Genomic DNA, 22,996 nt, shown 5'->3' with positions numbered 1-22,996 from the left:
CTTCTACTCTCCACCTCCCTTGTCTCCTCCTCCCATGCTCATGTCCAGGACTTCTCCAGAGCCTCTCCCATCCTCTGGACCTCTCTACCTCAATCTGTCCAGCTATCTCCTACTCTAGCTGCCTTTAAGCGATCCCTGAAAACTCATCTCTTCGGGGAACCCTATCACGCCTCCGACTAATCTGTTACCACTTCCATCAGCTCATTCCCCACAGTTACAACCTTTTGTACCACTTGTACCACCCTATTAGATTGTAAGCTCTTCTGAGCAGGGCCTGCTTAATACTCTTGTATTTTGTTTTTATTGTATCTGTATTGTCTCCCTTCTATATTGTAAAGCGCTGCGTAAACTGTTGGCGCTATATAAATCCTGTATAATAATAATAATCTATGCTTTTTTCAGCCGCTGTGTATTTGGAAAGGGTCAGGGACTTTTTTTATTTTAAACATTTTTTATTTTATTGAAAAAGTATACAGACACAGTAGATAATAAAGACCATAACATTTCTTATGCATTAACTGTAAACAGAATGACAAGAATAAGCGTACAAGCTTGAGGTCAAATAGAATCTACAAGACAATCTACTGAGATACTCTAGGGGTAGACTTGAGAGGTTGCGTAAGACCCAGATTGTACGGGAGTCTAGTGACCCAGAACCCGAGACGTGGGAAACCTGGTAAAACAATCCAACTAAAGGCTCTCTACCCCTATGGGATCACACTGTGGAAGCTCCTGTCGGTCCTATTGCCACACCCTCACGTTGTGTCCCTGAAGCCTCTCAAGAATCCCCTCTAATGGCCTACGGTACCCCGAATCCGAGGGTTCGGTAGGTGGATTCTGAAGATAGTTGAAGTAGCCTATACCGAACCTGACTTCAGACAACAACAGTGAATTGACTACCCACTAGAGTTCTTCTTGTGTAAATGGAAAACATGTTAAGAACTGAATAATATAATCCTACATAGGAGACAAGAGAGTCTCTATCAGAGAAAGAGAGAAAGGTGTGAAAGGGGTAAGAGAAGGGGAAGGGGGAGGGCCGTATCACTGTGAGGACCCTCCAGACTCAGGTTCCATAGGCATACCTGGGAACAGAGGGATGCCGCAGTATCTGGCCCATGGTTTCCATATAGAAAAGAAATTACTGCTTTTGTCCTTTAGTTTAGCTACAATTCAAAGTTCCTGCGCCATAATCCAAGGGACCTTCCTCTTAAAACCAGGAAACGAAACTCTAGGTTTCTTCCATGCTTTAGCTATGGTTACTTTAGCCCCTAAGAGGATGAAGAAAATCATCTTCTGTGTAAATTTAGAGATATCCTTAATCCTCCCATTAAGGAGAGCGATGTTGGGGTCTGGGGTTAGTTCTATCTGCGAAACGGTACTAATTGTGCGGAACACTTTCTGCCAAAATGATCTAATTCGTGGACAAGACCACCATGTATGTCAGGGACTTTTTTTAAAGGCAAAAATGGTGCAAAATGGGCAAAAACGCAAAAAGCACTGCCGAAATGCTCAAAAGCAACGTGAATAGATGTGAATTGAGCCCTTAACTGCTTTTTTTTTGCTTTTTTGGTTCCATTGACTTCAATGAAGAAGCTGCAGAAAAGCATGTGTTTTTGTTCTGCTTTTGTGAATGGAGCCCACAGTGTCTTTAAACCTGTCGTTTGCCTGTTTAATGATTTACGCATTGTTTAACGGCATTGCCATAACACATCTAATCAATGTACCACCAAGTCGCTTTTGGCCTACTTTCTGTGTAGTCAACAGAAATTATGAAAAATCCATGCTCAGTCATATACTGCAAAAAGAAAACAGTTGGCAGCCGCTTATTTAAAGCGAAGTTCAACCCAAAAGTGGAACTTCCACTTATATGTCCCCCCCCCCTCTAGTGTCACATTTGGCACCTTTCAGGGGGGAGGGGGGAACGGGGACCCATTATTCACAGGTCCCCTTCCACCACTTTCGGGAGACGGGCCGCGGCCCGATCTCCTGGAAGTTCGCCCCCCCCCCTTCCTTTCCCCGCCGCCAGGCCACTTAGAAAGTGAAGCGCGCTTCGCGCATGCACAGTAGGAAACCAGCATTAAAGCCAAAAGTCTTCACTGCCTGGTTCCCTTACCAGGAATCGCGGCGGCAGCCCCCAGGAGTCGATCCAAAGATCAGCTGGGGTGCAGACATCGCCGGCTCCCTGGACAAGTAAGCACCAATATATTAAAAGTCAGCACCTGCAGTATTTGTAGCTGCTGACTTTTACTTTTTTTTCACCCAGGCTGGACCTCCTCTTTAACTGTGATACCAGCTAGTATACAATATAAAAAGATATATAAGCAGCACTCAAAGGTAAAGGGGATTGGGCAAAATAACTCAATAAAAAACACATATAGTGCAAGAAATTATATAATATAAATAAATATATATATATATATAATTAATATATACATATATATATATATATTATATATATATATATATATATATATATATATATATTTATGGTTGGAGCCCTATGTCCGGTATGTACATGGATACCACTTACAGTAAAGATAGGACTTACCATCGGAAATAGACCTGAAAGTGTGGACTTACCATATGAAATGGACCTGAAAGTGTGCCTTGGTCTAATGGCCGGTATGCCAAAATAAGGGGGCATACCCTGGTTTAAGAAATGATTATTCTGTAAGAGAAATGAATGAAATGAATAGTTTGAGAAATGCTGTGAAATGGGGATGGGAGGGTGGGTATCGCGCACAGGAAACCGACAAGCACCACAGGTGAGCGGGCTGCTTAAGTACCCCCCCGGGCTCCTCCCATAAATTCAGGCCACCATACTGGCCTTCCTACTTATGGTTGGAGCCCTATGTCCGGTATGTACATGGATACCACTTACAGTAAAGATAGGACTTACCATCGGAAATAGACCTGAAAGTGTGGACTTACCATATGAAATGGACCTGAAAGTGTGCCTTGGTCTAATGGCCGGTATGCCAAAATAAGGGGGCAAAAACATTCAGGTAGGGTTATGATTTTATTGATTTTCAATTACTTATTGAGCCAATTTGGAGAATGCCTGTGCCATCTCTGTTTGTGGGTTAGGGATATACCGGGCGAAGCAGGCTGACTTCCACCTGCCCAGTCTTTTAATGATGTGGTCTGGAACTCCGTGGCGGGATGCCGCGGAGGCTGCTCCGATGCGAAAAGAGTGTCCTGAATATTGACTAGGGTTAAGATGAAGATTGCGGAGGAGTATTCTTATGTGTTCCACAAACTGAGAGGCGTTTAAGGGTTTAACTGGGAACGGTAGAAGGGGACTGCTGTCTGGTTGTTCAGGCAGGAGTGACAGGAGCCGGTTGAGTACGGCGACTGGACACCAGCTGTTGTCGGTTTTGTAGAGGTGAATGTTCGCTCCTGAGCCCGTTTGCTGGGTTTTAGAGACCTCGAGGTGCAGGATGAAGTGGTCTTGGTATCTAAGTAAGTGTCGTCTGCATAGTACTGGGTCTGTGGATTTGTTAGAGGTGAATTCTCCAGGGCGCAAGAACCCATAGTACGCTAGATATATCGCTGCTTGTAAGACGATGCTGCGGAGCAGACCGAACGGCGAGGTAGCCAGCATAGTTGACATGTCCCTAAAGATGGGTCCCGTAATGGGCAAGCGCTTAGTGCTGACGACTGGTTGTTGTTTCTGAATTCCCCTTAGAACGGCTCGTATAGCGTGAGATGAGAATAGTGAAGGTTTCGTGGGGTCTTCAAGCGCCATAAAATGTTGAATGCCGGCTAGGTATAGCCGGATGGTGTTGTAGGATAAGGCCAGCTGCGTGTGGCAGTGTGCAGAGAAGGCCAGTACCTGCTTGATACCTGTTGGTCCTTTACGGCAGGACGTGAGGAATTTGTTAAAGGCCTTCCAAGCTGTCTGGTAGGCTTTAAGTGTGTTGTAGGAGAGGGAATGATTTATAAGTTGTGTAGCTCCGTGTAAATGTTGAACTAGTCCAGGGTCAGTTGTGACCAGACAGGGATAGGGGCCGACATCGGATCGGCATCGGGAACCTGCTCGAAAAAGGAGGAATAATTGAAACGTGACAGTGCGTCAGCTGCTGAGTTGTATCTGCCGGGAATAAATGTACAGTGTATATTGAACTGATGTTGTAAAGACAGTTGTACCAACCTGCGCAGGAAGGACATGACTGCTAGGGACTTGGACCTGCCTTTGTTGATGATGTCTGCCGTGGCCTGGTTGTCGGTGCTAAAGACTACAGTTTGTCCTGTCCAGTGGTGGCCCCAGAGTTGTGCGGCTGCCACTATGGGGTAAAGCTCAAAGAGGGCAGATGTTTGGGAAAAGCCGGGTATGATTAGTATCTGTTGAGGCCATGGTCCTGAAAACCAATGATGGCCAAAAATTGCCGCGAAACCTGTGGAGGCTGCGGCGTCCGTAACCACCTGGGGTGAATGGAGCGAAACTATAGGTATGAATAGAGATATGCCATTCCAGGCGGACAAGAATTCCTCCCACATGGATAGGTCCGCTATGGCTGCGGAGTCTAAATTCAAAATCTGATCAGGGTCTTGAGTTTCCGACAGAAATCTGAGTAGGCGTGATACAAATGTGCGGCCTTGTGGAATAATTCGCATAGCGAAGTTGAGCATACCCAGGAGGGACTGCAACTGTTTTTTGGTACAGTCCTTGGTGTGTGTAAACTCGTGAAGGACTGCCCTAATGCGTGTTAGTTTGTCGAGGGGGAGTCTGGCTTGCATTGCGCAGGTATCCAAGGTGACCCCGAGAAAAGTGATGCTATTTGCTGGGCCATCGACTTTGTGCTCAGCAATAGGAACATTGAGGTTTCCAAAAATTACCCTAAGTTTGTCGAGATCTCCTGGGGGCTTGCTGGGTGGTTCTATCAGTAGGAAGTCATCTAGATAATGGATGACTTCATGGCATTGACCCTTGTGTAATAGTATCCAACCGAGGGACTGGGCGAACGTGTCGAAGAGCCACGGGCTACTCTTCGAACCGAAGGTGAGCTTTGTAGCAAAATAATATGTTTCCTTCCACTTGATGCCATGCCAGCACGAAAGGGATGGGTGGATGGGCAGGAGCTTGAAGGCATCCGAGATGTCGGCTTTGGAGAGCCAGGCGCCTGTGCCTGCTTTGATGATCGCCTGTATTGCCATGTCCACGGAAGAATATTTTAGGGAAAACTCCTCGGAGGGGATCAGGGAATTGAGACTGGGTATGTGGGAAGAATGAGGCGCAGACAAGTCGTACACCAAACGCAATTTATTTGAAAACTTGCCCTTGACAAGCCCAATAGGGCTGACTCTCCATGTGTTGAAAGGGGGGCAACTGAAAGGGCCTATCACGTAACCTCGATCCACCTCTGCCTGTAAGAGCTGATCTATGGCTTGTTCGTCAATGGCTGCCGAACGAAGATTGGCACATTCGTGGGTAGTGTGGGGTAGTGAAATGAGGCCGGTGTGAAAGCCTGCTGTGAAGCCTTGGATAAGGAAGGTGGCCAGGGAAGGGGTGGGATGTGAAGTGAGATACCATCCTAACCATAAGAGGTTGATCCGGCTTAGTCACGCCTTCTTGTGTTGCTTGACTTCACACAAAATCCTGGGGTGTGCTCTATGACATAAGGTGCAGAGGTGAAGTAGACGGCACTGGCTGAAGTTGCAGGACCCCTGATTAAAGTTATTACAGATGGCTGCCCCTCCCACGGTTCGGACTGGGCGTCCGAGTTTGTCCACCTGAGGCGTTGGTTCAGGGATCGGCTGACCCTGTACTGAACCTGAGGTAGAGGGAAACTCGAAAGGCCGTCTGTTTGCCGTATTGGCGCACCAGGTGGCAGTGTGGGTGGAAGACTGGCAAATCGCACACAGAGGTGAGCGTAAGCCGGCAAAGTGGCGGCAGAAGAGCTCTGTGTCCATGAGACTCCAATCTGTCGTGATCTGGAACTGTATGAGTCTGGCCGCGGCCTTGGCTGAAAAGGAACGGTGGTAGTCGTAAAAGGCAAAACCACCGTACTTGTGGCCTAAGTCTACCACAGTATGGAGATATAAGTCCAGCTCTTCCCGCCTGCTAGGGGTGGCTGAGCACAGGACATCTCTGAGCATGCCAAAGGCCAGTGTAAACTCTGAGACTGTTAACTTGCGGTTCAATCTGGGGTCTTTAGATTTAAGGACCACTGATATGTCGCCCCAGGAGTAGGCTTTATTTTCTGCCAAATCATGCACGGAAATGAGGAGAGAGGCCAGGTTGACGTCCTTGCCGTCCAAGATGTCCTTCCTGATACTGGTTGGGACCAGGTGGGAGGGGTAGACAATGTGGCTTGAGCCTGAGGTACCTGCAGGAAGAGGTGTCAAGCTTTGAGTTGCCGTTGGGTCGGGGACAGCCGTGGCCGGTCGGGCCTCCAGAAGTGCGACCCTGGTTTGGACGTCTGCGACTGAGGTGGATAGAGATGACACCATCGTGTGTAATTGTGAAATGGCCGATGATATCGACTGAAGGGATGCCTGTTGGGTACTGGGTCCTGCTGCTGGTGGGGGAAAGAGGAGTTTGAAAAGCTCGCCTTTCCTTGCTGTGGCGGGGAAGGGGACACCTCTGCGTCTGAGCTCTGCCGTCAGTTTGGGGATAGTCCATCCCCTAAGGGATTGCACGCTGCCGCTTTCTGAGACCGGAGAAGGTGACAGCGGGGCCGCGAGGTCTTCGCTGCCGGTCTGAGACATGGTTGCTCTGGAGAGGATTATCTTGAGCTTTTGTTTCCTGGTTGACTGTAACCTGGGGGGATATCGTCCAACCTGGTGCAGGGTGGACCTACTGAACTTTGACTGACCTGAGAAAAACGAAAAGGTGACAATTCGTGAAGGGATTGCTAACTGGTTTTTTGAAGCAACGATTTGTATGACAATGAAATGATTCGAAATGTTTGCCTTGATTATGAATGGACTCCATGACAGAGGTCCGGCCTGGTCGTCATCATTGATTCGACCGAGAACCGGGCTCTGGAGCATGTATTGAAATGAGGCAAGTGAAAACATTGGTGCACCCGGGACGATCTGGTGCTTATTTGATGCATCTGGATTCGAATCGGAGCACCGTATGAAAAGAAATGAGAGAAATGATTATTAGACCGAGGCTTGAATTGGTTGTGCCGTGTTTGCGACTGGCAACCATCCGAGCTCTGGTATAGGTATGAAATGCTGTTTGGTACCAGCAAGGCATTCCGTAAAGAATCGGTGCATGTCAGATGCGACTGGTTCCGGAACGGTGATGCGTTGTGGGAGCGAAATGGTAGTAAGCTGCATGGCAGAGACATGGATCCATCCCCCGATGTCTGCGATTAGCTATGATCCGGACTTTGAAGCATGTATCAGAAATGAGGCCGAGCCCTGGGGTACGCCACAATGAATCGGTGCATTTCCATGCGACTGGATTCATGTGTGAACGTGATACGTGGAAATGAAATGATAACCATGACAGAAGGTACGAATTACTGATAAACGTAACTCTGGAGCATGTATAGAAATGAGGCCAGTCCTGGGGCACGTCGAGACGAATCGGTGCATTGCCATGCGACTGGATTCATGTCGGAACGTGATAGGTGGAAATGAAATGATAACCATGACAGAAGGTACGAATTACTGATAAACGTAACTCTGGAGCATGTATAGAAATGAGGCCAGTCCTGGGGCACGTCGAGACGAATCGGTGCATTGCCATGCGACTGGATTCATGTCGGAACGTGATAGGTGGAAATGAAATGATAACCATGACAGAGGTATGAATGACTGAAAACGTAACTCTGGAGCATGTATAGAAATGAGGCCAATCCTGGGGCACGCCGAGACGAATCGGTGCATTACCATGCGACTGGATTCATGTCGGAACGTGATAGGTGAAAATGAAATGATAACCATGACAGAGATATGAAAGACTGAAAACGTAACTCTGGAGCATGTATAGAAATGAGGCCAATCCTGGGGCACGCCGGGACGAATCGGTGCATTACCATGCGACTGGATTCATGTCGGAACGTGATAGGTGAAAAATGAAATGATAACCATGACAGAGGTATGAATGACTGAAAACGTAACTCTGGAGCATGTATAGAAATGAGGCCAGTCCTGGGGCACGCCGAGACGAATCGGTGCATTACCATGCGACTGGATTCATGCCGGAACGTGATACGTGGGAATGAAATGATAACCATGACAGAGGTACTAATGACAGACCATAACGTAACTCTGGAGCATGTATAGAAATGAGGCCAAATAACTGGGGCACACCGGAACGAATCGGTGCATCTTTGATGCGACTGGATTCGAATCGGAGCGCGGTAGGTGACTGAAATGAGAAATGTTTTGAAATGATTTGAAATGTCAGAAATGAGTTCTAGAATGTTTCAGAAATGAGAAATGATTGGTATCGAACTGACTTGATCCGATAACTTGCAAATTGCGACTTGCTATGGCTGTTTACTGATGCATATTTTTAACACCGACATGCTAGAAATGAAGCGACGTCTGCGTCGCGGTGCTGTCGAAATGGTAACATATCGAAAGTACGAGCGATACACATTACAATAGTGAAGTGCGAGTAACGAAATTTGAAAGTACGGTTTAGTGACATGACATGAAACGAAAAATTCGATATACGTTGCAGTTTATGAAAAGCGAGTGAAACGAAATTTTTGAAATTACGGTTTAGTGACCTGATATGAAACGAAAAGTCCGACGGGACCTTACCTGCGACAGCCAAGCCAGCCGCGTGGTACAAACTACGAACGAAAAACGCAGACTTCGAAAGTTTTGAGAACGGTATCGAATCCGGAATTTTGCGAGGCAAGAACTTGCGGGCGCTGGTATATCGAATAGTCGGCCTAGTGACGTATATCGCGCACAGGAAACCGACAAGCACCACAGGTGAGCGGGCTGCTTAAGTACCCCCCCGGGCTCCTCCCATAAATTCAGGCCACCATACTGGCCTTCCTACATATATATATATACATCCACCATCTTATTCTCTATGGCCTCTACTAAAAAATATATACAGTATCTCACAAAAGTGAGTACACCCTCACATTTGTGTAAATATTTTCTTCTATCTTTTCATGTGACAACACTGAAGAAATGACACTTTGCTACAATGTAAAGTAGTGAGTGTACAGCTTGTATAACAGTGTAAATTTGCTGTCCCCTCAAAATAACTCAACACACAGCCATTAATGTCTAAACCGCTGGCAACAAAAGTGAGTACACCCCTAAGTGAAAATGTGTCAAGTGTCAATATTTTGTGTGGCCACCATTATTTTCCAGCACTGCCTTAACCCTCTTGGGCATGGAGTTCACCAGAGCTTCACAGGTTGTCACTGGAGTCCTCTTCCACTCCTCCATGACGACATCACGGAGCTGGTGGGTGTTAGAGACCTTGCGCTCCTCCACCTTCCGTTTGAGGATGTCCCACAGATGATCAATAGGGTTTAGGTCTGGAGACATGCTTGGCCAGTCCATCACCTTTACCCTCAGCTTCTTTAGTAAGGCTGTGGTTGTCTTGGAGGCGTGTTTGGGGTGGTTATCATGTTGGAATACTGCCCTGCGGCCCAGTCTCTGAAGGGAGGGGATCATGCTCTGCTTCAGTATATCACAGTACATGTTGGCATTCATGGTTCCCTCAATGATCTGTAGCTCCCCAGTGCCGGCAGCACTCATGCAGCCCCAGACCATGACACTCCCACCACCATGCTTGACTGTAGACAAGACACACTTGTCTTTGTACTCCTCACCTGGTTGCCCCCACACACGCTTGTCACCATCTGAACCAAATAAGTTTATCTTGGTCTCATCAGACCACAGGACATGGTTCCAGTAATCCATGTCCTTAGTCTGCTTGTCTTCAGCAAACTGTTTGCGGGCTTTCTTGTGCATCATCTTTAGATGAGGCTTCCTTCTGGGACAACAGCCATATAGACCAATTTGATGCAGTGTGCGGCATATGGTCTGATCCCTGACAGGCTGACCCCCCACCCCTACAACCTCTGCAGCAATGCTGGCAGCACTCATACATCTATTTTCCAAAGACAACCTCTGGATATGACGCTGAGCACATGCACTCAACTTCTTTGGTCGACCATGGCGAGGCCTGTTCTGAGTGGAACCTGTCCTGTTAAACCGCTGTATGGTCTTGGCCACCGTGCTGCAGCTCAGTTTCAGGGTCTTGGCAATCTTTTTATAGCCTAGGCCGTCTTTATGTAGAGCAACAATTATTTTTTTCAGATCCTCAGTTCTTTGCCATGAGGTGCCATGTTGAACTTCCAGTGACCAGTATGAGAGAGTGAGAGCGATAACACCAAATTTAACACACCTGCTCCCCATTCACACCTGAGACCTTGTAACACTAACGAGTCACATGACACCGGGGAGGGAAAATGGCTAATTGGGCCCAATGTGGACATTTTCACTTAGGGGTGTACTCACTTTTTTTTGCCAGCGGTTTAGACATTAATGGCTGTGTGTTGAGTTATTTTGAGGGGACAGCAAATTTACACTATTATACAAGCTGTACACTCATTACTTTACATTGTAGCAAAGTGTCATTTCTTCAGTGTTGTCACATGAAAAGATAGAATAAAATATTTACACAAATGTGAGGGGTGTACTTACTTTTGTGAGATACTGTATATATTTTTTAGTAGAGGCCATAGAGAATAAGATGGTTGATGTTGCAATTTTTTTATGTCACATGGTATTTGCGCATCAATTTTTTAAACACAATTTTTTTCGGACAAAATACACTTAAGTCTGGGTTCACACTATTGCGAATTGGATGCTGGATTCTCCGCATCTAATTCGCATAGCAGGAAATTGTGACCGGCTCTCTATGGAGCTACGGTGGGAACTGCACAGGAGTCCTGTGCGTCTTTTGGTCCATTTCAGGTCCGAATTCAGTCAAAATTTCGGACTGAAATCGAGCCTGAACCAGTGAATGGAGATACACCGGACCCCCTGCTGCGAGCCGTACCCTGCTGCGGTCTGAACCCAGCCTTAGTGAATTTTAAAACACAGTATAATCCCCCCCAGGACAACGTCAGCTTGTGACGAAACGCGTCTGGTTGAGGGACATGCTGATGTCATTGCGTTGTTTACGATCCCAGAAGGATGGGTGGTTTATGTAAGGCAGACAGCTTTTTAACAAATGTTCTTGATTCTACTCCTTGTGTAAGTGCATTACCATTTTATACATTAATTTAAAGGTGTGGTTTGATTTTACACTATGGCAAGTTTTTTCTTTTTGGATCATTCTGGCTGCTCTGATGTTTATGCCCACTGATCACAAAGTTGATCCCTGATCCATATGAGATTACTAGGACGCTTGCTTGGCCTCACTTCGGTGGATGGAGTTTTGTCTGTGAGTTGACACCTGATTCACTCTTTGAAAGAGGCCCTGGCTGGTTATGAGCACCCAGCCAGGGCCTTCCCTAAGCTTGACATCTGGTAAGCACACAATCTATGTGGTGGAGGTGCACACTGCACATATGATATGATATATACTTCAATGTCACCAGACATACTCACATTCACCTTACGTTTGATGGACTGAATATATGGACTCATAATTCATATTACATCCCATTCATCTATTTACATGTATTTTTTTATTCATTTATATTTTATTAATTTATTAATTTATTTAAGGATTAGCCCAGCTCCATTTTTGTTTTATACAATATAATAACCAATTGTTTGGTAAAACATAAAAACATAAAAGATGATGTTACGCTGATTAAATCGATACTTTATGAATGAAAGATATCTCCAATTAACATTACATAAGCTCCCGGGAGCTTGACCCTAAATGGTCTATGTGAGCTTTATTGATATGTGTAATGTTAATTGGAGATATCTTTCATTCCCGGTGGGATTCCAATAGAGGTGGCATGACCACTTATAGGGCGTACACACGGTCGGACTTTGTTCGGACATTCCGACAACAAAATCCATGGATTTTTTCCGACAGATGCTGCTGGCTCAAACTTGTCTTGCATACACACGGTCACACAAAGTTGTCGGAAAATCCGATCGTTCTGAACGCGGTGACGTAAAACACGTACGTCGGGACTGACGTTTTGACGTAGCTTCTGCCCTGCAATGGTATGGAGAAGGGTGGGGGCCATCTTCCCCTCACTCATCTCCATGCCTAGCAGGAAGAAGGATCTGACCGCCGCTAACTACTACTAACTACATTTTTTTTTTTAAAGAGCAGTGTAAAAATAAAAAGGTTAAATAACAAAAAATAAGGCACTAGGGCCAAAATGTGATAGTCAGAAAGGATGCTTTCACCACGAAAAGGTTTTAGTTCTCCGAACCCCCATCGCGGGAGCAACACCCTGCACACAGGGGGGCGTTGGCGGGAAGGTACCATGAGAGATGCCACGACCCTCAGCTTGGGAAATGGTGTGGGGACAGGGGGGGTGGGGGGTGGAGGAGCGGGGGGAGGATGTGGGTGGGGGGGTTTTGGGGGGGGAGGGGGGGCGAGAGTGGGAGGAGGTGGAGGAAGGGTATCCGCAGACAGAGAGTACAACCCAAAAGATCTACCCTATGTGTTTCTATGCACCTATTTCCCCTTTTCCCTAGATTTGTGAAAAAATTTAAGGGCATATATCCTCCCTTTAGGTTTGGCCTCCCTAGGCCCCACGGTTACAACTTTGGTATTGCCTGGTGTAAGGGAAGAGGTCATACCCAGGGTAAATTAAAAGGCTTCCAAAAGGGACATGAGGGCAGAAATAAAGAGTAAATGGCAATGGAAGTCAGATGCCTATCGTATAATGTCAAGGGCCTCAATTCACCAGGGAAAAGGGGGAAACTGATTCAGGAATTACAGAGATTGGATATCGATATAGCTTTCCTGCAGGAAACTCATTTAGTGTATGAGGAGGGTATTAAATTAACATCAAAAAGGCTTCCACTATGGATATATGGGGATTCCCCATCCAAAAGGACAAAGGGGGTGGCCATCGGATTCTCGAAACAGATAAAATTTAATTTGCTAGATAAGAGAGTGGACCCAGAAGGACGATTTCTGTTTGTGAAAGGGAAAATTAACGAAAAAATTTATACTTTGGCAAATATATACTGCCCAAATAGAGATCCGATGGGGTACCTAGGCCGAATCCTGACTGGACTGGAGGAATACAAAGAAGGGGAGGTGATTTTAACAGGAGACCTAAACTTTTGTATAGATCCAGCCTTGGATAGGTCAGCAGAATCCTACTGGGAGGATAAAAGGGCATGCGCCAGAATAGGGAAAAAACTACAAGCCCAGCAGCTGATTGATGTGTGGAGAGTGTTACATCCCAAAGAGAGGGACTACACATATTACTCACAGGTTCATAAGACCTATGCAAGGCTGGATTATTTCTTGGTGGAACATAGTTTGCTGGACTCAGTAAGAGCAACAAAAATTGAGGTTATGACCCTCTCAGACCATGCCCCGGTAGTTATGACATTATTATTTAAAGGCCTTCACAAGATCCCATACACCTGGCGCCTGAACGAATTCCTTATTAATAAAAAACAGGTTGTTAAAAGGGTCCAAAAAGAAATTGAGGGCTTCTTCCGCATAAATGAGAACAATGAGGTCCCGGCAACTATTGTGTGGGAGACCTTCAAGGCCTACATTAGAGGGATACTAATCTCAATTGGTGCAGGGGAGAAGAGGGAAAGAGCGAAAAAACAAAAAGAATTGTTAGAACAAATAGCCAAACTAGAACAAACCCATAAAACAAGCAAGGAGGTGAGCAGAGAGGTATTAAAGGAACTAACAGTAAAAAGAGATGAGTTAAGCGACCTATTAGAGACAGAAGCCCTCAAAAGGAAATATAAAAACAACAGGAGCTTCCATATACAGGGGAATAAAATAGGGAAACATTTAGCGGCAACTACCAAGAAGAAAAGATTGGAAAACTATATAGAGAAGGTGAAAGACAAAAAAGGGGAGATGAGACATTCAACAAAAGAGATAGCAGAAGAATTCCAAAAATATTTTTCCTCCCTTTACGCGGTTGAGCGAAAGGTAGAGCAGGAGGGGATAAGAGAAAAAAGGGTAAAGGAATTTCTAAAAGAAGCTGCCCTGCCCACTCTGTCACAAATAGACTCACAGGAGTTAGAAAAGCCAATATCAGAGGAGGAGGTCTTTAGAGCTTTGAAGCAATCCCCAGGGGGTAAGAGCCCCGGGCCGGACGGCTTCACGACCAATTTCTATAAAAAATTTAAATCAACCCTGGTACCTAGGCTTTGCCAGATGTGGAATGGCCTAGGAGACCAGGAAATGTGCAGGGACGCGTTGCTGGCGGCAGTGACATTGATCCCCAAGGAAGGGAGGGACCGCACCCTATGCTCAAGTTACCGGCCGATTGCGTTATTAAATGAAGATACCAAATTGTACGCAAAAGTCCTGGCTCTCCGTCTGGGAGGGAAAATGCCCCACCTGGTGAATCCGGACCAGGTGGGATTTGTACCCGGAAGAGAGGGAAGAGACAATGGGGTGCGGTCCCTACTGGTACTGGAGGCACTTAAAGCCGGCAAATCCCCAGGGCTACTCCTGTCGATTGACGCCGAAAAAGCGTTCGACAGGGTAGACTGGGGATTTATGTTCAGTGCACTGGAGGAAATGGGAGTAGGGCCAGCAATGCTAAGAAGAATAAAAATCCTGTACAACCATCCTGCAGCTTTTGTTAGGGTGAATAACATCCCCTCCTCCAGTTTTACTATGCAGAATGGTACTAGACAGGGCTGTCCGTTGTCCCCGCTCCTCTTTGTCCTGGCCCTGGAACCTCTCCTTAGTATAATTAGAAAACACCCTGACATAAGCGGATGTGTGGTAGGGGAAGAAGAGCACAAACTAGCGGCATTTGCCGACGATATTTTATTTTATATATCAAAACCCAGAATATCAATCCCTAATCTTTTAGCTATTATGGGGCGGTACAGCGCACTATCAAATTTTAAAATCAACATAGAAAAATCTGAAGCTCTAAAGATCAACATAAACAAACTGGAGGCCAGTAGACTAGCCGAGGTCTTCCGCTTTCCATGGAGGGATAACATAAAGTACTTAGGAGTGAGATTAACGAGCTCCAGAAGGGACTTGTATAAAATAAATTATATACCCCTCTTAAATGAAATAAAAACGGAAATAAAAAGAATAGCCCATGGTACAGCCTCGTGGATGGGTTGAATAAATATAGTAAAAATGGTTCTTGCACCGAAAATATTATACAAAATGCAAATGCTCCCTATCCCAGTTCCCCGAGAATTTTTTAGGGTATTATCAGAGATGATAAATAAATATGTTTGGGGCCAAAAGAAACCGAGAATAGCGCACGGGGTGTTATGTAGAGAGAAAGCACGCGGGGGGTTAGCCCTCCCTGACTTTAGAAATTACTATAGAGCGATTGTAATAACACGGGCACTGGAGTGGGGTAGAAGTTTCAATACAAAAAAATGGGTGAATCTAGAAATAGGGTTAAGTAAGGTATCTTTGAACCAGACAATCTGGAACCCACCACAGTATAGGGAGTTAGGCATAGAAACACACTATATCACACGTCACACACTTAAAGTTTGGGACCAGATCCACCAATTAAATAAGTGGGGCTACAATTCACCACTAATTTATTTAAAGAATAACCCGTTCTTCCCTCCAGGAATGGGGAAAATAGGAGGAAATTGGATTTTGGAGAAGGACACACAAATAAGACACATAATAAGTAGGGGGGAATTAAAATCACTGGATGAATTAAAGGCACAAGGGCAGAGGTTAACAGTAAATGGGTGGAGGTATAATCAATTAAAACACTTTATTACTAGTCTCCCAGGCCCCTTAAGGGAGGAGGAGAAATATAGGGGATTAGAGAAACTGGCACTTAGAGAAGAATTAAAGGGGACGGTTTCAAAGGTGTACAAAATATTGATGGGTAGGAGTGGACAGGATTCGCCACCGTTCATTAGAAAATGGGAGGAGGATCTGGGATTGCTATGCGACGAAGACACTGAAAAAAACATCTTGGAAGCCACACATACAACAGCTGTGGATATGAAGTCAAGGGAGAGTAACTATAAATGCTTAGCCTGGTGGTACATGACCCCAGCTAGGGTGAGTAAATTCTCACTAGATAAATCCCCTGGCTGTTGGCGAGGGTGCGGGGGCCTGGGCACAATGGCACACATCTGGTGGGATTGCCCTAAAATTCAACCCTACTGGCAGGAAGTGATAGGATTGATAGAAGGAATAATAGCGAAAAATATTAAAAAGGACCCTTGGACCTGTCTGTTTCATGGCCAGGAGGGAGGGAAGAGGAGATATAATTCCTCTCTGACACCAATTTTACTTAATGCAGCCAAAAACGTTATCCCAATGAAATGGCAAGAAACAGAACCCCCAATGATAAAAGACTGGATTAATAAGGTAGACGAAATCTACAGATTAGAGTACATAGAGGAAATAGAGGCCCCAGAGGGGAGGCAAGAAAGAGATCAAGGGAAATGGTACCCATGGGAGATTTTTAAAAAAACAGAGAAATATGTAGAGATAGTGTCAAGATAGTGCCGGGGAGTGGGGCGGAGATATGAAGGAAGAGGGAAGAGGGTACGTGTCTGCGGGGGGTGGGGGGGAAGGGGGGGGGAGGGGGGGGTGTAGGGGGGAGAGGCAGTCCCGGAAGGCGCTGAGGGGGGGTATGAAGCCCCGCTTTGCTGGTCGGGTGTCCCCTCCCCCCTTAGTAATTATGAATATGAATATGAATATGTATGATACTTCGTTTTGGTTTTTTGTATTTTGAAAAATAAATAAAGATTTAAAAAAAAAAAAAGAAAAAAAAATGTGTAATGTTTGGGGGTTCTAAGTAATTTTCTAGCAAAAAAACCCTGTTTTTAATTTGTAAACAACAAATCTCAGAAAGAGGCTCGGTCCTTAAGTGGTTAGGTTTGTTTTGAATATTAAAAAGGAATTCGTTTTTAATCCATGGTGCTCTGCTCAGATACAGTTTAGTTCCATTTCAGGTACAGTAAGACGTTAACGAAACTAGAAAAAAATATATTTACTGTACTTTCTAAAGTATATGACCTTAAAGATGGAATTGCCCCGAAAAAAAAGCAACAAAATAACAACCTTATACAAATAATCCTTCCAAAAAGTGAGTGCTTAAATGCTGGAAAAAAAAGGTCAAATGAACACTAGCACTTACATTGTGTGCAGAATGAGCCATACATTTAGGGAAAACAGCAATGCTTAGCACAGATTAGAGGATACATAAAATTCCGTAGTCTGTATTTAGCCAGGTACAGAAAGTTGGGTGCATTGTGTTCAACGGTGCAGATAAAGGTTAGCCAAGTAATCATAAAACCTTTGCATCAGCATTCCGCCTCCACCAGAGAAAAGCAAATGTTTTGCCAGATAGCTTGTTCTCTTTCCTGCTTTATGGGGACTCGTTGCTCCAAGGTCTAATGTCCCCTCAGAGGCCAAAATTACAGTCTTTTATCATTAAATGATTTATAAAGATTGTAGGTGTAGCTGTATATTATCCCGGAAGCTGCAAATGGCCTTTTTTTTCTACATGGAGGCTCAAAAAAAAAAAAGAAAGTCCTGCTACTGACATACGGTCTAATTCGAATAAAAGAAACAGACAATTAAAGTAAGCCTGACGTGCACAGAAAATGATCAAGTTGTAGCCCAAATCCAACTAAAATATTTGTAATAAATTTTTAACAAATTGAGGAAAGACTAAAATGTTTTCTGAGCTGTAGAACAATCCGTACACGTTCATATTAGTTGTTTTTATTGCTGTTTTCAAGATGATAGGAATGCAACTGTAGCACCCCTTGACAACCCAAAGGCAGGATAGCACCTCTAGAGGCCAGGAGTGGAATAACTAAAATGGGGGGGGGGGCGAAGAAAGGAAATTGGGCACCAGTCACTGTTGTCTATTGAGCTGGGTTCACACTAGGGCAAATTGGATGCGGGTTTCCCTGCATCCAATTCGCATGACAGGAGTGTGTGCTCGGCCCTCAATGGAGCCGGTTCGCACATCTCCGGGGTGGCTGCGGAGTGGATTGCACAGGGGTCCTGTGCGTCTTTGGCTCAGTTTCAGGTCCGAATTCAGGCAAAAATTCAGGCCTGATTCTTCCCTGCAATGGAGAACAGGGACACACCGGACCCCTGCTGTCTGCCGCATGCAAATTAAGTGTGAACCCAGCCTTAAAGTTTTTTGCAGTAATGGAGGTGAGGGTTAGGGGTCCCAGATACAGATCACTTACAGACTCTCAAGATCAATGTGCAGCTGCACAGTGTCAGAACCTTTAACCACTTCCTGCCTGGCCTATAGCAGAATGACGGGCAGGCGGTGGTTCAGTTATCATGACTGAGCGTCATATGACGTCCTTCAGGATAACAGCCGGCGCGCATCGCGGCGATTGGTGGTGCGGTGGGTCAGTCTGACACACCGCTAAACCGATCACGGTAAAGAGCCTCCAACAGAGGCTCTTTACCACGTGATCAGCCGTGTCCAAGCACGGCTGATCACAGTGTAAACAGGAAGAGCCGGTGATCGGCTTTTCCTCACTCGCGTCTGATAGACGCGAGTAGGGGAGAGCCGATCGGCAGCTCTCCTGACGGGGGGGTCTGTGCTGATTGTTTATCAGCGCAGCCCCCCCACGGATGCCCACCCAGGACCACCATCATGCCGCCCAGGATCAACAGGGAAGGGGGCAACATGTGGATGGCCAGATATGTACACCATGGCCATCCACATATGAAAAAATGTGCACAATACATGCCAATCAGTGCTCACAAATGGGCACTGACTGGCAACATTATGGTCCAGCTAAAAAAAAGTGATGCCCAGCAATGTCACCCATCCGTGTCATTAGTGCCACCCATCAGTGTCATTAGTGCCACCTCTCAGTGCCCATCAGTGCCACCTATCGGTGCCACCCATAAGTACCCATAAGTGCCACCGATAAGTACCCATCAGAGCCACCTATGAGTGCCCATCAGTGCCACATATCAGTGCCGCCTATCAGTGCCTATCATCAGTGCCACCTCATCAGTGCCACCTCATCGGTGCTGCCTTATCAGTGCCCGTCAGTGCAGCCATATCAGTGCCCATCATTGAAGAAGAAAACGTACTTATTTACAAAAAAATTTAACAGAAACAAAGAAAAACGTAATTTTTTTTCTAAATTTTTTTCTTTTTTTTATTTGTTGGGCAAAAAGTAAAAATCACAGAGGTGATCAAATACCACCAAATAAAAAAGCTCTATTTGTGGGAACAAAATGATAAAAAATTTGTTTGGGTACAGTGTAGCATGACCGCGCAATTGTCATTCAAATTGCGACAGCGCTGAAAGCTGAAAATTGGCCTGGGCAGGAAGGTGCGTAAGTGCCTGGTATTGAAGTGGTTAAACTGACCTGGAAACATGGGTCCCAACTGTCCCTGATTTTAAGGGACTGTCCCTGATTTGGAAGTCCTCTGTACCTCTTTCCTCCTCATCTGTCCCTCATTTTGCTGTGTTTGCTGGAGATACACTTCTCTGTGTCTGGAGATCTCCTCTGTGATCCGCTGGGTGCTGCACTGACACCGATGAATGAGTTGAGTGTCACTCTATAAGGAAGGACACCCTATCCTCCTCTTAGCTCAGCACCCTGAAGGTTGTCAGCTAGCTTAGCACCTCTCACTGTGGACTATCACAGCCCATCTTGGGTTTTTAAGACACCCTGCTGGACTAAACTTCACCTCTGAGCTCCTCGCCTGCCTTGCAACTTCTTCAGTTGGATTGTGTAAGCAGAATCTGGGAACACCAGAATCCAGAAGAAGCATACTGATCTAAAGAATGTACCTGTAACCCCAGAACTTCTCTTCCAAGGGGATAACTTGAGAGGACTTGGATGTTCACATTGGGCCGGCAAAGGTGACCTTTTGAATCTGAGTGGCAATCCTGTTGCAAGGTGGTGGAGTGAGACCTTCCAAGCTGCCTCTGTAATTAATACTTGGATTACCAATGCCTAATTGATTCAGTACTACTGTATCTGAGTCCATTAGATCCAGTAAGCGCAATGCCCGTCCTTGGTGGTGGAGGCCCATGTATTGATGTTATATATGGACTATAATCATTACCATTCATAAACACTTTGATCACATTGGAACTTCTACAACCTCTTTGGACTTTCTTTGAGATATATGAATTATACATTTTTTCTACATTTTTTTACACTTTATATCCATTTGTTATATGGTCTTGTGAGATTATCATTGTTATGTCACTTATTATCCCTCATTTTGGTTTGATCTATATAGTTGTATATAAAATGCACTTTATATCTTTTAAAAAATGTTTCCCAGTGCTAAACCTTTCATCCAATTTCTAAATTGCTGCATTTATACGTTTCAAAAGCCAGTATAAATGAATAGTAGTTGTAAAAAAAAACAAAAAAAAAAACACATGTGGATTTAACTAATCTTTTTTTTATATAATTTTTCTTTAAGGGGGTGTGGCAGGGGGTCTGTCCCAAGCCTACATACATATGATAATAGGTGTCCCTCGTTCCCATCTCACAAAGTTGGGAGGTAGTGTCAGAAACCATGAAATAAGATCGAGACAGAAGTACAGATAAATGACACTTGTTTAATAACAAAAGTAAATAGAACAAACATAGTCAAGACATAGCCAAACTTCGGTAACCGGAACGTATAGTCAGCCAAGCCAGAGGGTCAGGGATCAGTGTAGTGGAACAGTAAGCAGGATCTGGAGCCAGAAGGGATGTCAGCCAAGCAAGTCTTTAAACAGGAACGCAGGAGATGTTGACCAAGGCGAAGGCAGAGATCATCTGGGCTAGATGGCTTAAGTAGGCAGGACTGACGAGCAGGATATCAACAACAGGTGAGTCACTGTGGAGAGGAGCTGGCAATTAGCCAACAGCTGAGCGGCCAGCTCAGAGAAGGAAGGACTGAGCCCAGCCCTAATAGGTAGGCCCTGAAACACTGTAATCACATCCCTAAATTTCAGTGCGTCCTCCTAGTGAGTTACCAGGCCCTTCTGAGGGACCAGACTTCTTCCCAGTTCTCTCCAGCAAGGAGCCTCCCCTGGGTCTTCTCCTTGGCACAGCTTCCTCCACACCAGGCAGGACAGCTTCAGGTCTCATTCAGCACATGTTAGTCCACAAAAACAAGCTAGTGGGCCTAACAGCAGAGCTCCATCCAGCAGCACCTCCCTAGGCCTCAGCCCAGGAGAACAGAGAGAGCATATGACCTCCCTCAAATATGTGTATCCTCCCCTCAGCATTCACCAGTGGCCTAACCTTCCTACTGGAGTTCCTTGAAGAAACTATAAATATTCATAACTTAGTTTTGTTTGTGAAATCTTATACTATGACCAGTGATACCAGTGACATCTACTGGCAACAGTGAAAATTTACAAGGCAAATTAAGCTTTGGCAAAAACCAGGTGAAAAACTATGCTATCAGTCTAAGCTAACTACAGCCCAGCCAAAAACATAATTGACATAGTAGCCACTGTTTAAGACAAGGGGCTACACAACAATCATGCATTTCAATACAATAAAACATTCAGTACACATTTATGACATTTGTCAATTTTATTTTGGAAGTGTATGCAAGACCCCATTCACAGCGGGTGATTTGGAATTGTGGGTGAAATTGATGCGATTCTGACATTCTTCTCCTCCTGTACCTGTCCTCAGGCTGAGGACCTCGGCAGTGCTGATTTGCTCCCATTGCTATGGGAAATGGACATGCTCACGGAGAGAGTGCTGACAACAAGCGGCATTCCCATCCCCCACATGTACAAGCTTACGACAGGCCACTAGAGAAACCCTTGTTACCTTTGGTAGCCACTGATATCTTCACACTGCATTAACTTTTATACCATCATCATCATACCCCCGAAGTGCTTAGTTGACCTGAGCTGTAGACTATGTGTGCCGGTTACACACCTTGAATAACTTTAGACCAGGAAAAGGCAAAGTTTCAAAGGCTTTACTTAAATGACTTGGCATGGCAGTCAAACAAAGGCAACAGTCTTTCCCCAAACTAGTTCCTAAATAAGTCCATGATGGTAGTATCCAGGATTGCCATCTTCAGGGTGAACTGCAGGTCCCAGCAATCCCCCCCAGGCTGTAGACAGATCTGGAGGCCAGATGCTACTATATTGGCACTCTGGACTCTAGATATACTGTGGCTGTATATTCAACTTAAAAACTGAGCGATATATGTCCATATAGAAATCAGTGCAATTCCCTGTGATGCTTTTAAATAGCTGGTGTATCCCTTCATCGTGTGGGATAGATAAGTGCTGAATGGTGCCTTAGATTTCCAGTGTTGTGACACCTATGTGCTCTCAAGCCTCTCATCTTACTGCTGTATCTTAATCTGGTGGTCTATGCATTTCTGCTCGCCTCTAGGGGGCCTCCAATGGTCTGCCTGGCTTGCGGGTCTTTATGGTAAGTGTGTCTCCTCTATGGTGGTCCTGGAAGTCCCTCTCAGTATCATCCATATTGAATTCATAGGCATGCGCACAGGGTGTGCCAGGTGTGCCTGACGCTTTAAAACTATTTTTTAACACTGTCCCTCTAATTTTGTTTTGTAATAATGTTATTGCTATCATGAGAGATGAACAACATCTCTTGTGACAACATTAGCCAAGACAGGTCCTCTTGATGGAGAGATCTGGGGTCTATTAGACCCAAAATCTCTCCTCTAGCCTCCAATGCAGCTGATCAGACAGAGATTGGTCTGATCGGCTGCTTTCCTGGCCACTAATGGCCAGGTAAACAGCTTCCAGTTTCTGAGGTCACCAAGAGGAAGGAACAACGTCAGTTCCGGGGTGCTCCTGGGCTCAGCGATCAAACAGTAGAGCTGGGGAAAAGTGGCTGTGGTGGCAGGAGGGGGGCAGGAGGGGTTCAGGCAAATTGGCTGGTTGATTGGATCAGCCAGTCCCTTTAAAA

Source organism: Aquarana catesbeiana, linkage group LG13 (genome assembly GCF_042186555.1).
Source record: "Aquarana catesbeiana isolate 2022-GZ linkage group LG13, ASM4218655v1, whole genome shotgun sequence".
In the NCBI taxonomy this organism is placed as follows: Eukaryota; Metazoa; Chordata; class Amphibia; order Anura; family Ranidae; genus Aquarana; species Aquarana catesbeiana.
The sequence above is the reverse complement of the archived record's forward strand: the minus strand, read 5'-3'. Positions refer to the sequence as shown.